General features: G+C 37.2%; 1 protein-coding gene across 1 annotated transcript in view; it reads right to left on the bottom strand.

Annotated features, from left to right (window-relative positions):
• HDX (highly divergent homeobox) overlaps positions 1-9,876 on the bottom strand; it is a 235,935-nt gene extending 226,059 nt beyond the window's left edge. The window contains exon 1 of the mRNA XM_007534009.2: positions 9,773-9,876. The gene's annotated coding sequence lies outside the window, so the exon portion shown is untranslated. The remainder of the gene's footprint in view (positions 1-9,772) is intronic.
• Between the last annotated feature and the right edge of the window lie 5,670 nt (positions 9,877-15,546).

The raw sequence follows: 15,546 nt of genomic DNA, 5'->3' as shown, positions 1-15,546 counted from the left end.
CTAATTTCTCCATAATTACAGAATTTTAATTTAAAATTTTCATCTCTATTGAGAAAAGAGGGAAAAATGTCACAGACTTTAAAAGCATAGAAAGAGAAACTAAGCTCCCTTTGGAGAATGGGGCAGTCCCAGCCAATGTTGACCCACATAGAGGGCAAGTTCCTATAGAGGCCCACAAGAGGGTCCAGTATAGTGTTCCTGATGGAAATGACCAACAACAAGGGGAAAAAGTATCTGATAGAGGTCTAGGCCCATCATATCTATGTAGGAATCCCAGGATTCCCCAAATGGGAGCCTGGATGATGGGTGACCCAGTAGTGGACAAAAGAGCCGTCATTAAAGTATGCCAGTCTCTTGTTCCTATCCAGCTTTTGTAGTCCTTACCTTGTCTGGCAAGGTTAGCCTTGGAGTGATTGAGGGAAGTGAAATAGGAAGTAGGTGAGGAGGGTATCTAGGTCTAAGTATAAACTACTTGATTAAGTACTTTATGATACCTAATCCAAAATGTGCCTTTTTTTATGTCTTTCTACTTGCTTGCTGCACTTATTGAGTCACTGCAAACTATTGTACACTTTTACATTAAGGTAGATATTTCCCTTAACTTATGGATGGATACATGTGCACATGTGTTCTGTCTTGTGGGCCCTGGTCTATATCGAGGTTCTGTGGCTTTGTTAGGAAATGCACTACCCAATATGGAATTGAGGAATCCTATGAGCTAGGAACTATCTCACCAGAGTCCTAGAGCTGAAGGGTTGACATTCTACCCCTGTTGTCTCTGGACACAATCTGAGGTGAAACGTGTCGAGATGGTACTGGTTGCATTGATTTGGTTGAGGTCAGCAGATGCAGTATCAAATGGTATGGATCAAGAGAATCGTGCAGGATAACAAGCCACACCCCAGAGGTTCCAGGATGGGTCCTGAGTAAATGCAGCCTAGAATGTTTTTAGCTATGACGACAGAATATGAGCTCAGACCTGCAGTAATACGGAGGTTGCACAGGCTCCTGAGCTTAATATGGACCCCAGATCAAATTGATGGGGTTTACAGTTAACAATATTTATATATTTTCATAATTGGGAGCTACTTTCTTCCTTGATACAGCTTTATAGTTTTATTTCCAACTCTGACACCATCTCCCCAGACAACACCTTTGGCCCACCTGCATGTTAGTTGTCGGGCTCAGGCAAAATTAGGAAAGTCATGGGCCCCTTGGAATATACTAAAATAGTAGGTCTATAGCTACTAGCTTTTTGCGAAATGGAGACCCAAATTCTCATTGACTATAGTCTTACCTTTATGTTCCTGATTATTAAGCTATTTGTTTTGCTTTATATCTTGATGCTTTTTCAACCACCAATTTGCAAATGTTACCATGATTCCATCCAGACTTCACAACCAGACTTATGACCTCACCAGTGTTTCCTGGAACCCTATATCCCCAGAACCCTGTCCCACTAGGGAAAGATAGAAACAGGCTGGGAGTATAGATCATCCTGCCAATGCCCATGTCCAGTGGAGAAGCAATTACAGAGTCAGACCTTCTACCTTCTGCAACCCATAATGATACTGAGTCCATGCTCCCAGAGGGATAAAGAACAGAAAAGCTTCCAAAAGGAGGGGATAGGATATGGGACTCTGGTGGTGAGAATTTTGTGGAATCGTACCCCTCTTATCCTACAGTCTTGTAGATTATTATTAAATCAGTAAAAAAAAAAAGAGAAACTAAAAGGAAATAATAAAAACACAAATTTGAAAAAGGACTTAATTCTGTCCTTCCTATAACTTTACAGTTAAGAGGAGTGAGAGTGTTCTGCAGCCACTTATCATAGGAAGATAAGAAATGGTACCCATGTGTCAACCATTGTACTGTAAATCATTAACCTCCCTCCAATAAAGTAATAACATAAAATTTAAGAAGTGACATGCAAGCTCTAAATAAAGTATTGCCTTTCAGTTCCCGCCTCTGCTATTTTACTATCTGTTTACCTTGGGAAGCATCATTACTAAATATTTGTTTACATGAGCAAAGTGCAATGAGTCTGATGGTACAGCATGCAACAGAGAATACACATTGCTATGCATGAGGATTATGGTTCAAGAATACTGTCCTCACCTGAAGGTGGGAAGGTTCTAGAATGGTTAGTGATGGAGTGCTAAAAGTGCAGTACAATCTTAAAAATAAAATTTTATTTTTAAATGTTTTATTTGTTTTAAATTTTATTATTTTTATTTATTGGATACATACATCCATAAATTGAGAGGGTAGGAGGAGAGAGAGGGGGAGAGAATAAGAGACACGTCTGCAGCATGGCTTCACTGCTAGCAAAGCTTTCCCTCTGCAGGTGAGGACTATGGGCTCAAACAAGGGTCTTTGCGCACTGCAAAATGTGCACTCAACCAGACATGCCACCACCCAGTTCCTCTTAAATATATTTTATTAAAAAAAGTTATGAAATCTCTTTCAACAAATACTAACAGTGTATTAATAAAACAACCAAAAGAAAATATAAGCACACACTATTTAGTCAAATTTAGAATCACTGACTTCTTAGAATAGATTATAATATTAAAGGAAAGCATTGCAGCACACACACACACACACACACAAACACACACACACAAACACACACACACACACTGCTGGGATTAGATTTAGAAGCTCACTAAAGCTCTACCAAAATTCAGCTTTCATATTATCAAGATCAAGTATAATTTGGTAATTAAGAGACAAATAGAGGACAGAGCCAAGATGGTGACTTGGAAACAACAGCTGGCGTGAGCTCCAAAAAGAAGCAATTTACAACCTGGGATTCTCTGGATATTGGTCCATCATTACGAGGTGGGGTGGGGAGTATGGGATGAGACACAAAGTCTGTGGTGGGAATGGTGTTTATGTACACACTTATTAATTTGTAGTTATATAAATCACTATTTAATTAATATGAGAGGGGAAAAATTGATAGAATGTCTCAAACCTTATAATGCACAGACCATAGGCTGAGTCTTTGATATTTTGACTCTCTTAAAAGCTTAGACCAGTTGTCCGGGAGGTGGCGCAGTGGCTAAGGAACTAGACTCTAAAGCATAAGGTCCTGAGTTCAGTCCTCGGCAGCACATGTACCTTCTTTCTGTGTCTGCTTCTCTCTCTCTCTCTTCCTATCTTTATCATTAATAAATAAATAAAATCTTAAAAAAAGAAGCTCCTAATTACTTTATTAAAAAAAAAGCTTAGACTAGGGAGAAAAGAAAAGAAGCAACCAGTGGCACAGATATATACAAATAATGTCAAAGGACATAAATTATAGTGATATTGTGTATGATGCAGCAAATCCTAACAAAGGGATTTTTCAAAGTTAACCCAATTGCTAAATAATGTGATTATAGCAATTACTATCTATCACCTTCTTAAACCCTAAGACAGCAGGAACCTCCCACTTCCTCTATAGAGCCTATATTTCCCTCAGTCCTGTAACCTCTAGAGTGAGGCTCACTTTCCTGCATGCTTCTCTCAATTCATATCAAATGATATCGCATCTACTGATCCCAACCAATCAACACAATGAGTACCACCTCAGTATGCTTCACTTCAGACTGTGTCCAGAGACATCAGGCGTGAAATGTCAACCCTTCAGCCTCATTACTCAGGTGAAACCTTTCCTTTCATAGGATTCTCTAATTCCATTCCAGGTGGTTCATTTCCTAACAAAGTTCCAAAACCTAGATATAGACCAGGTCCCATGAGATAGGGCATATGTTCACGTTTCCATAAGTTAGGGCAAAACATATACCTGAAAGCAAAAGTACACAATAGTCTACAGTGAGTCGAGTCAGTATGAAGTTCATAATAACATAGTGTCTACTTAGATTTACATACTCTCCTCATCTGTTTCCTATTATACTTCCCTCACTCACTCTCAAACTATCCTTATCAAAGCAAGGACTGCAAAAGTTGAATAAGAGACTGGCATGCTTTAACGATAACTCTTTAGTCACTATCAGGCCACCCCATCAGTTGGGGCTCTATTCGGGGAGGCCAGAGATTCCCAGACAAGATGGGCCTAGACCTCGAATAAATCCTTCTCTCCATTGTTACTGGTCATCTCTACCAGGAACAACAAAACAGACCCCTTTGTGGGTCCCCATAGGGCTTTGCCCTCAACTTGGATCAACAATGGTAGAGAATGTTCCATCCTCTGAACTGAAGATGGACAACATACTCTATGCTACACCTGAGGAAGATAGGTCCTGATATTGGGGAAACTTGGAATGTTCCTACTCATGACCACAGAATGTGAACTCAGATCTACAGGGATGCAAAGGTCACATAGGCTCCTATGCTGAATATGGGCCCCAGATCACATCAGATTGATGGGGTTTACAGTCAACAATATTTATATACCATTCCCATATTTAGGCCTACTTTCTTCCCTGATCCAGCTTTCTGGTCCTTTTTCCAGCTATGGTATCATCATCACAGACAATAACTTAGATCCACCTGCATATCAGATTTCAGGCTCAGGAAAAAAAAAACACTAGTATAGCCACAGGCCCTTTGGAATATAACTAAAATATGCCTACTAGCTACCTACAAAACAAAGACACGCCCCCCCACACTCTTCATCTGCACTTCCTCAGCCTTTAGGTTCATGATTAGTCAACAAGTTGTTTGGCTTTATATTTTAACTCTCTTTTCAGCCACCAGGTTCCAGATGCTAGCATGATGCCGACCAGACTTCCCTGGACAGCCAACCCCACCAATGTGTCCTGAAGGTCCGATTTTCCAGAACCCCGTGCCACTAGGGAAAGGGAGAGGCAGGGTGGGAATATGGATCCACCTGTCAATGCCCATGTTCAGCGGAGAAGCAATTACAGAAGCCAAACCTTCCACCTTCTGCATCCTTGGGTCCATACTCCCAGAGGGTTAAAGAATAAGAAAGCTATCAAGGGAGGGGATGGTATACGGAGTTCTGGTGGTGGGAATTGTGTGGAGTTGAACCCCTCTTATCCTATGGTTTTGTTAGTGTTTCCTTTTTATAAATAAAATAAAAAACAAACATTCTAATATCAAAACAATCAAAAAAGAGATATACCTATCCTGAATGTGACTGTGTAACCCTGAGAAAGTCAACTACTTTTAAAAGTTGTTTCTTTTAATTTATAAAACAAATTATAATAGATAGTATCTCACAGGAATTTTGTGATGTTTAAATATATATGTGTGTGTGTGTATTTTGCACTATGTCTGACACCAGATGCTTAACAAATATTAACATTAATGAATACTGGTAAGTTACTACACTTCTATATACTTCAGTTACCTCATAGGTAAAATGGGCAAACTGACTTGTTAGAGAATCTCTTTCAGTTTAAACTTACTAGTTAAATAACAAAATTAACCTACTTGTACTGGGTTATGGTGCACCTGATTGAGCACACATGTTACTAGTTAAATAACAAAGTTTAGCAAAAAAATAAAATAACAAAGTCTAATCCCATTCTCTCACTCAGATCAAATCTGTAATAAATGCATAAATATTTAAAATAAAAATATCATACTTATTTATTCATATTTTAAGCTCTCTACTATACACAGCCTATTTAAACCTTTTAAACCTTCAATATCCTTACTTTGAATAATTCTATCTACCATTTGTCATGCAAATATATTGATAGGACTTTAAAATTATCAATACTATGCAGAGCTGGGGAAATAGCTCTGACTGTTAGACAACCAGCTTGTGTACCTGAGGCCCCAGAAGTCCCAGATTCAATCCCTGTCACCACCAAGCCAGAGCTGAATTTTACTGTAGCTGTCCCTTTCTGATTGTCTCCCTTTCCTTCTCTCTATTCTGTTTCATAATAAGTAAATAAATCCTTTTTTCTTAATTCATTCCCATTTTCGCATGTACAAACTACTGGCGACTATAAAATATTAATCCCCAAATAAAGGGAAAAATGTTAAAAAAAAAAAAAAAGCAAATGGATAACATGTAAAAAAAATATTCCCCTTTTATTATTGCCAGTAGGGTCACTAGTTGGGCTTGATGCCTGTACAACAAATGCACCACTCCCAGCAGTCATCCACCCTTATGTCTCTTTCTACTAAATAGGATAGAGACAAATTGATCAGATAGATAGAGAAGGGGAGACAGAACCACCTGCAGACCTACTTCACTATTTGTGAAATTTTCTCCCTACAGATACATAGCAGGTGCTTGAACCCTGGTCCTTCCCCATGGTAATGTATGCTCTCAACCAGGTGCCCTCTAAATAAATCTTGGAAAATAAAAAATAAAATGAAATTCCTATGCAAGTTGACTTCAAGTGAAAATATTTTGCGGGGATTCATTTTAAATAGGCAATAGGGTAAAATGTCAAAGAGAAAAAAATGCTGAAAATAAACAGAATTAAAAGTTCATTTTGTAAGTCTATGATAGTTATCTTCAAATTTATAAATTATTATACCTGAATATTTATTATGTTTATTGTGCAAGTAATAGACTATTATTAATTTATTCATAGAAACTATACAATTTCCTGATGTAACATAATGCCTTTTGGAATGCTTATCATTCATATTCTTCAAGAACAAGCTTACATGTGATATTGGAATGGCATCTCAAAGTGAAACAATGATGAAAGTGAAAGCTGTAAAAAGCTTTTTAGCCTTTACCACACTTTATTACAAGTAAAACTGAGTTCCTTAGAAAAATGAAGTTTGAAGGCCAAGAGGTGGGAAATGGCAGCAAATGTGTTAATACTACCAACTGAAAAACTTATCACAATAATTAGCTCTGGTTCAAGAGATACAAGAATGAAAGCTATCAGTGATAGTCAATGTAAAGAAGTAATTTCAAAACATGAGCTAACAAGGTGATTAAGTAGTAGAATTTAAGAGAAGATAGTGGGCACAACGCCATCAATAAAAAAATATACGGAGGACAAAACAATTTCTTCAATATATTCTGAACCCATCCACTATATATACATTTGCATATTCCCTTTTTCTCTGCCTTTTATTTAGGAGTATTCAGTCATGGCCCCTTCCAAAGAATGATAAACAGGTTTTTACACCTATATTGTTTCTCTGTAGCGGTATTACCCTGTCCCCAATTTTTTTTTATAAAAATAGACAATATATGGCTATATATACTTCACATAATCATCTAAGTGCTATGAGCAGAGGATGAAGAGGTAGATGTCATGATCCCAGTCACTAAGAAGGGGTTTGAAACCCATTTTAAAAGTCTAGCCTAATATACACATGCAGAATTAAGAAGACAATAGAAAGTTATAAGAAAGTGACAAATATATCAACTGATTTATAGGTTTTAGTGACAGTACATGGTGGGTTTGACTAGGATAACGTTTATGGAGAAGTTGAGTTGAGCTTCTAAAGCACGTAAGCTTTGAAAATAAGAGGTATCCTAGATGAACAAAAGAGCAATATTCTGAGGTAGACTTGTAGAGGAAAATTAAGTAGAATTGTTCACTGAAAAATAAAATAAGATTCTAGAGATGTAATGAAACTAGATTATGGAACTCTTTGAAACCCTAGTTCACACCGGCTTAGAATAATAGAAACTAGGTAAACAAGATTATCTTGGAGAAGAAAAATTACTGAATCAAGAAATTGTTTGGGGGTCATTAGTCCAGCAGAATGACTTAGGAATTTAAAGTGCCGGTGAAAACTCACTAGGCGGTGTCTGAAGTGACTGGAAGGGAGTTGATGAGAACTTAGATTGTGAAATAAAAATAATAGGTGAGGACTTTCATAGAAATATTTACCAGTTTATTAACTATGAGAATCACAGAAAAATCAAGATTTCTATAAGAAAGTAAAACTGTTCATGATTAGACATAGGGGCAGAATTAATAACACTACTGTATAATTCTCCACTAAGAACAAACAGTGGGTTGCTTCTTACAACAGCTAAGTAATATAACCTCTCATAAAGTAGATGAGTTGGACAGGGTCTCTCAATGTAAGAATAAATTTTAGTAATTATAGCAGACACAAAGGAAAAAGGAAAGGTTTAGCACCAAAGAGATCAAAATGCCAAGTAACTGTTCGAAGAAGAAAAATTCAGGAAAACAATATTTATCTCTTTTTAATATAAATACTTGTTAGTATGTATGTCATCATTATTAAATCAAGAATTCTAAAATGTATTTTGATTTGGAATTGTTTTACAGTTTTGTAAGATTCACAAGTAGTTTCACGAATATATACAATTTATTACAATCCACACCAAAGTTCCAGAGCAATCACACCAAGTAGAAAATTTTGTAGAGCCCTTCCTTGTCTATCACCCAGACTTTTTCCTTTTGAAAATCAGCATAGTTTTCAGACTGAGTGTTTATTATATTTTTGTAATTTGTTTTAATTGTATGTATTCAATATATGAATGAAACTATTTTGAAATTATGTTTCACTTTTTTACTTATCTCATGTAGCATAATCATATCTATTTCATCCAATTTTGTACTGAATGAATAAATGTCTCCTTTTCAGTTGCCTAGTAGTATTTATTCCATTGAGTATTTTATTATTTATTTTATTTTAGACAGAAAAAGTGAAAGACACCACAAAACTTAAGTTTTCTTTAATGTTGTGAAGGCCAGCCTTAAATCCGGATTGCACATATGGCAAAATAAAGCAGCAATACTATTCAAGTGTGCTAACTTTCCAGTCCTATGTGTAATTTTGTTTGTTCTAAAACACTGCTCAACTCTGGCTTCTGATAGCAGCAGGAATTATAAATGGGACCTCAGTTTCTATGGCATTTAAACAGTTTTGCATAAGAAAGGAATTTTATACTAAAACTCAGTTTTTCCAAAGTCTCTTTCAGATCACACTCCAAATCAGAGTTACTTGAAAACGAAAAGTTAAATTCACTTAATAATATTTGTGTAATGTTGAGATTGTTATTCTACTCTCAGGTGTGCGTGTGTCCGTCCATAATATCACTTATGTTTGGTATATGTGCTATCAAGAAAGAAACTTTCACCCCTGTGCATTGCAAATTCTGCTTAGTACAACTGAGTTAGTTTTCCCAACCCTCAATAATTTATAATACACAAATGTCTTTCGTAATTTATTTCCATTATTACAAATTTGATATCTATAGTTTTCTAGTTTTCTTTCTTAAATTCTGGATATTGTATGCTACAACAGACAAGATTCAAAGTAACTAAAAGAGTCCTCCCCATCAACTAGCGACGAAAACACCCAAGACAAACACTCAAACCCTTCCTAAATTCTGCCTGGACTTTAGCTCCACCCTCCAGCAAAAGGAAAAGGGCGCCTGCGCAATCTGAAAGCCTTTTTTCCCTCAGTAACTCCTCCCTCCCTAGATGGTAAAGCGCACGCGCAGCATCCTCAGAACATTCATTCAACTAAGGCTATGAAAAATTGAATGTGCAGTGAATTGTTGAAGTGGTAGAATTCACCGCAGCCTGCCTTTTCTTCAACAGCAGAGTCGCCAATCCCTACACCGGGACTAGAATCACTTCCTGAATGTCACTCGCTGAGCTAGCAAGGTCCTTAGCTTAGCAGAGTCTACTATATCCCTATTCTCATCACCTTTCTAACCTCACGCAGCCTTCAATCTGCAATAATAAAGTGATGACAAGTGATTTTCCAACAACCTCTCCAGTTTATCGGCAGGTTATTTACAACTCTGAATCTACGGATCTTCCCACTATGCATCAATCCCTTGCTCTCCCCATTTCGTCCCTTACACCCACCCAGTTTGGTTTCTTACCTCTGGCGTGGTGCAGTCACGAGAGGGATCACAAGATCCCAGATCAAGCCAATGTTGTGGCAGGCAGATTCACTGAGGTTTTTTTCCTGGGTCTCCACTGCCTTCTCAGACAATGAAATCAGCGTGTCTGATCATCAATTTTCATCATGATCGTGACGTCACAAAAGACAGCAGCCAATAGGAGACCGAGATCAGCTCAGGACAATCCTGGCCTCAGCCCAGAAACCAAGTGTGGCAAGGGAGGGGGGAGAGCAGAGAGAAAGCTGCCTGGAATCAGGCTGTCTCGTTCTCACCCATATTAGCTGCATCCAAGGTTAGGTGTCTCTGTACCACTCCCTTCCTGTAATCTGTGAATTCCCAACATTCTTGTGACTATAGTAATTGCATCAGTCATTTGAGCAGGTGGTGCTTGGTATTGCAAACTAAAGCTTTCAGCAAAATAGTTGCCTCTTGCCAGAACCAAATGATTACATACAGAGATATAGTGTTTATGACCAGTGTTCAATTGACATATTTATAGTCATTGTTGCTAATATTAAGATGTTTGTAAAGTATTTTGAGTTTTTTTTATAGTTCTGACTTCACCACTCCTCTTGACTTTTCATATATATAGAAAGAGATAACAGAGAGAGAGAGGGAGAGAGAGGACATAGCACCCCCTTTCCTTCAATGGCTCCAGTATGTGGAATTGTATCTAGCAGGTATTAGGTACTCAGTAAACCTTTGTAGAATGAATAGAGGAAAACCTAAATTGTGTGACACAGGAGAGATTATGTGAATAATAGGTATTGAAAACTGTAGGTATCTGTTCTAGTCACAAATAGCAATTAAAGCCATATGAAATAGCTGAAACATGTCACAAGGAGAAAGAGCTACTGATAATCGCATGTGTACGTAGATTTTAAGAAACAAAGAAAAATGTAACTTGAGAGATTAATTAACCTTTAGCGTGTGCCAGCAGATATAAGGCTACTGCTTTTTCCTTTTACTGTATGAAGCAAGAAGTTCTGAAAAGGGGTTGAGGGTCCCTTAATAACCTGTGATGAAAAGAGATGGCATTTTGGTAGTGGACAAGGTGCACTAGCATATTTTGAGGTTGTGTGAAAACAGTACTCTTGGGACAACAAATTTTCAAAACAAGATTTCTTCGGTAAAATTTAAAAATTAAAGAATATTTCACAAATGTCTGAATCCATAGACAGAAACTAGATGTGATGAGACAATAAAAACATATTGAAGCTCTTTCAGCCACCAAGTTGCAGAGTCTACCATGATTCCAACCTGACTTCCCTGTGCAGACAACCTCACCAGTATACTCTGGAACCCCACCTCTCCAGAGTCCTGCTCCACTAGGGGAAGATAGAAACAGACTGGGAGCATGGATCAACCTGCCAACACCCATGTAGAGTGGAGAAGCAATTACAGAAGCCAGACATTCCACCCTCTGCATCTCATAATGACCCTGCATTCATAATGCCAGAGGGACAAAGAATTGGAAAGACTTTAAGGGAGGGAGTGGGTATGAAACTCTGGTAGTGGGAATTGTGTGGAATTTTCCCCTATTATCTTATGATCTTGTTGATATTTTTTATTTTACAAATAATTTTTTAAAAGAGGGGCTTGGATAAAGAGGGATCTTTTTGACCTGGGTCTTTTGCTGACACTCTTTGTCATAACAGATGAGGTCCAGAGACCCTCAGGAAATCTATCCCCTGAGACTTTTTCCTAACTTTAGTTTGCTTGACTAATAAAGAATGAATTTATAAGCCATAAAAAACATATTAACATGAGACAAGGTTCTAGGAACTAAGGGTGTTTAAAGAGAAAGTGAGGGGAAAGCATAACTATACTCAGATAGATACTCAAAGGAATACTGGGTTAAAGACATTTGTGAATAAATGTATGGTCTTCCAGAAAGTAAAATTAAGGCTATAAAAGAACTAAAAGAATGACAAGTTTCAGCTTGGCATCCAAGTATTCAAAATCTGTGGAAACTTCTCTGTAAAATCAGAAGAATTCCTTCACCCGGAAAGCTCATGAGAATGATTACTAATCAAGAATAAAAACTGATCTATAATAAATAACTATCAAGTTTACTCCCCCAACATGAACTGTACTAACCTTTGGATCATGTCAGATGGGAATAGGTTAGAAAAATTACAAAAGTAGATGTGAGCTTGACTTAGTGGATCTCAAAATAAAGAAAGTTCTTTTTTTAATATTTTATTTTATTTATTTATTCCCTTTTGTTGTCCTTGTTGTTTTATTGTTGTAGTTATTATTGTTGTCATTGTTGGATAGGACAGAGAGAAACGGAGAGAGGAGGGGAAGACAGAGAGGGGGAGAGAAAGATAGACACCTGCAGCCCTGCTTCACCACCTGTGAAGCGACTCCCCTGCAGGTGGGGAGCTGGGGTTTGAACCAGGATCCTTATGCGGTCCTTGTGCTTTGCGCCACCTGCGCTTAACCCGCTGCGCCACAGCCCGACTCCCCAATAAAGAAAGTTCTATCCTAGAGCATAATCAATAAAAGACAAATAATTTGCAGTTATGTTTTTCAGTGGATGAAATTCAGAGGTAATATTTGCATAGTTTATTTTTAATCAGCATAGTGCTGTATATGCCAAATTAAATTTTTGTTTGTTTGTTTTTATTGCCACCAGGGTTATCACTGAGGCTTGGTAACAGCACTGAGAATCCACTGCTGCTGGCAACCACTTTCCCTGTTTTTTTTTTTTTCTGTCTTATTTGACAGAGAGAAATTGAGAAGGGAGGAGAGATAGAGAAGGAAATAGATAAAATAAACACCTGCAGACCTGCTTCACAACTCATGACGTATGCCCCTGCAGGGTGTGAAATCTGGGTACTTGTGCATGGTGATACTTGCATTTTTCCAGATGAGTTACTGTCACTCCCCAAATAGTTTTTAACTTTCATTTCTCCCTTAATAAAGTATCTCCCAGTGTTCAGGTGTCTTTCTGTCTTTATCTGTCTCTATCACACTTTTCCATCTTGACTTATCTCTGTATCAAATAAATGAGTAAATAAATACTTAAGAAGCTTCTCCTTCTGTAGGTAGGTTCAGGGGACTTGAACTTGGCTCCTTGATTATGATAAAAATCATAATCAAACTAATAAACGTTGGTATTCAATTAGTGTTTAAAATGTGAACAATGTAATTTAAGTGTAAAATAAACACAAACTGTTAAGATAAAAATAAATTGGAAATAAAAATAATATTCTTAACATAATAGTGGCTATATCTGATAAGCCTACCTCCAGCATCATGCTCAATGGTGAAAACTAGAAAGCTTTAACCTTGAAGTATGGAACTAAACAATAATGACCACTAATGCCACTATTGATCAAGATAGTCTTTGGCAGAGAAATCTGGCAAGTGATGATATTAAAGCAATCCAAATTGAAAAGGAGCAATTAAACTATCAATATTTTCCTGAATTCTATCTGTCATTTTTTTTCATAGCTATGTCTTTCTGGTCCCTTATAGTTTCTGGCCACATTGTGCAATATTTTTAAGCTTCTGCACTTAGTATGGCTTTTGTTGGTATGCCATCAAGTGGTATCTTGTATTATGATATGTACTTTTTTTGAATGCCTGAAATAGATTAAACATTCACATATACACAAAGTAATTAATCTTGTGATACTGAAATAAAAGCATGCAGGGTGGGGTTAGACAGCATAATGGTTATGCAAAAACTCTCATGCCTGAGGCTCCAAGGTCTCAGTTTCAATCACCTGCATAACCATAAGCCCATGTGGGCAGTGCTTTGGTAAAACAAATAAAAATTAAATAAATAAATAGAAATAAGAACATGCACACAGATCAGCGAAACAGAACACAGAGCCCAGAAATGAAAACCAAACACTGTACTTACAGCAGTGTGGCCATGGACTAGAAGCACCACATGTTGCTTAAAATAAAATAAAATACCCTAAGAGTCAGTCTGCAGATTAAACCACTCCAGATTGGATGCACATTGCCTCATCCCTTTCCTAAACCAAGCAAAAACAAACAATTAAAAGAAGCAATTATCTAATAAATTCAAGAGGTAAGGAAGACAGGTAAGACTGAGGCCCTGATTGGTCAGGTATTCTGTCACTCAGATAGAGCTCCAGCAACCTTCAAAAAGAAAGAAAAAAAAGGCTCTTCTTGAGAATATATCCTCCTCCTTTGGATAACATCCCTTTTGAGCCGGGAATCTTGATAAAGAAATTACCTACACAGGCAACCTATTAGGAGCAGCTGGTATGGGGGTTAGTCTTGGGGAGGGGGGGCATGCAGAAGCAAATAGCAAAGGCAAAACCCTGGCCAAATCCCTATTTGCTTTGTCTGTTTTGGCCTCTGTTTGCCAGCCCATGGGTAGATTCTAGACCTCTTCCTTGGTTCCACGCTGACCTGCCCTGCATCTTCCTCCACCACTGCCTCAGAAATACTACCCTCACCAGAAACTCCCAGACTGAAAGCAACTTCCTTGCAGAGCTCTAGCCAGGTGTTGTCTCCAAGCTGCCATCTTGGCTCCACCCTTCAACTTTCTAACCCTATTCTCAACTCTGACATCATCTTCCAGAAAATATTTTTGTCCAACTTCACATTTGCTATCAAACTCATTCAAAAACTACAATAGTCATAAACCCCTAGCACCATACCTAAAATTGTCTTCCTCACTCCTTTCCACCTTAAGATCCCTATTCTCATTTGCTCTATTCCTAATTTTTGGTTCCTGTTCATTAATCAATTTGTCCTGCTTTTTAATCTTAACCACCTTTCAACCACCAAGTTGCATATAACATCATGATTACATCCTAAATTCCCTGGGTAAAAAACCTCACCTATGTATCCTGCAACCTCACCTCTCCAGAGCCCTATAACAATAAGTAAAGATAAAAACAGATTGGGGATACAGATCAACCTGCCAACTCATATATCCATGGATAAACAATTATAGAAGCCAGACCTCCCAACTTCTGAACCACAGAAAGAATGATAGGGGAAAGATAACCAAAGGGCTCTGAACTCCCATTCCATCGGGATGCAGAGAGAAGAGGAAAAAAGGAAGGAGCTCCAGAAGTAGTTATAATTGTAGGCATTATAACAGAATAGAAGACCAGAAAATGGAAAAAATTGGCAAATATATATAAATATAGATAGATAGTTATAGAATTAATAGTCAACCCACATTTGTGACCTTGGGGGAGCTACTGTAGCTTCCAATGGAGGGGATAGAGATACAAAACTCAGGTAGTAGGAAAGGTTTGGAATTATACCCCTCATGTATTATATTTTTTTAAATCAATATTAAGTAACCAATAAAATTATAAATATATAAAAATAAAACATGGAATAATAAAAGTAGATAACGGAGTGATTGAAGAATGAAAAAAAAGAGAATGAGGAATAAAGATCTTGATATTATTCCTTTGGAACACTCAGTTTACAGCAATATATTAGTAATTATAGTTTATTTTAAGGTAATATTTATAATAAAATTTTACATTTTAAGTATAATTCATGATTTACATGGCAATACTTTGGTTTAATTCCTTTAATTTCCCAGTAGCTAACTACTACTGAATTTACTTTATAATCAATTTGCAAACAGTGAATGAATTTTACTGAACACTTTATAAAGATAATATATCATAAATCAGTAAGCAATTGTTACATGCTAAATTTTTTAAGATAGCAAGTATTCCACATTTCTGAAGAACTACTGAATATAGATATTGGGAATGAAAATCTTACTCTGTGGT

The sequence above is a fragment of the Erinaceus europaeus genome, chromosome X (genome assembly GCF_950295315.1).
Source record: "Erinaceus europaeus chromosome X, mEriEur2.1, whole genome shotgun sequence".
NCBI lineage: Eukaryota > Metazoa > Chordata > Mammalia > Eulipotyphla > Erinaceidae > Erinaceus > Erinaceus europaeus.
Note: the sequence above shows the minus strand (reverse complement) of the source record. Positions and strands in the feature narration are given on the sequence as shown.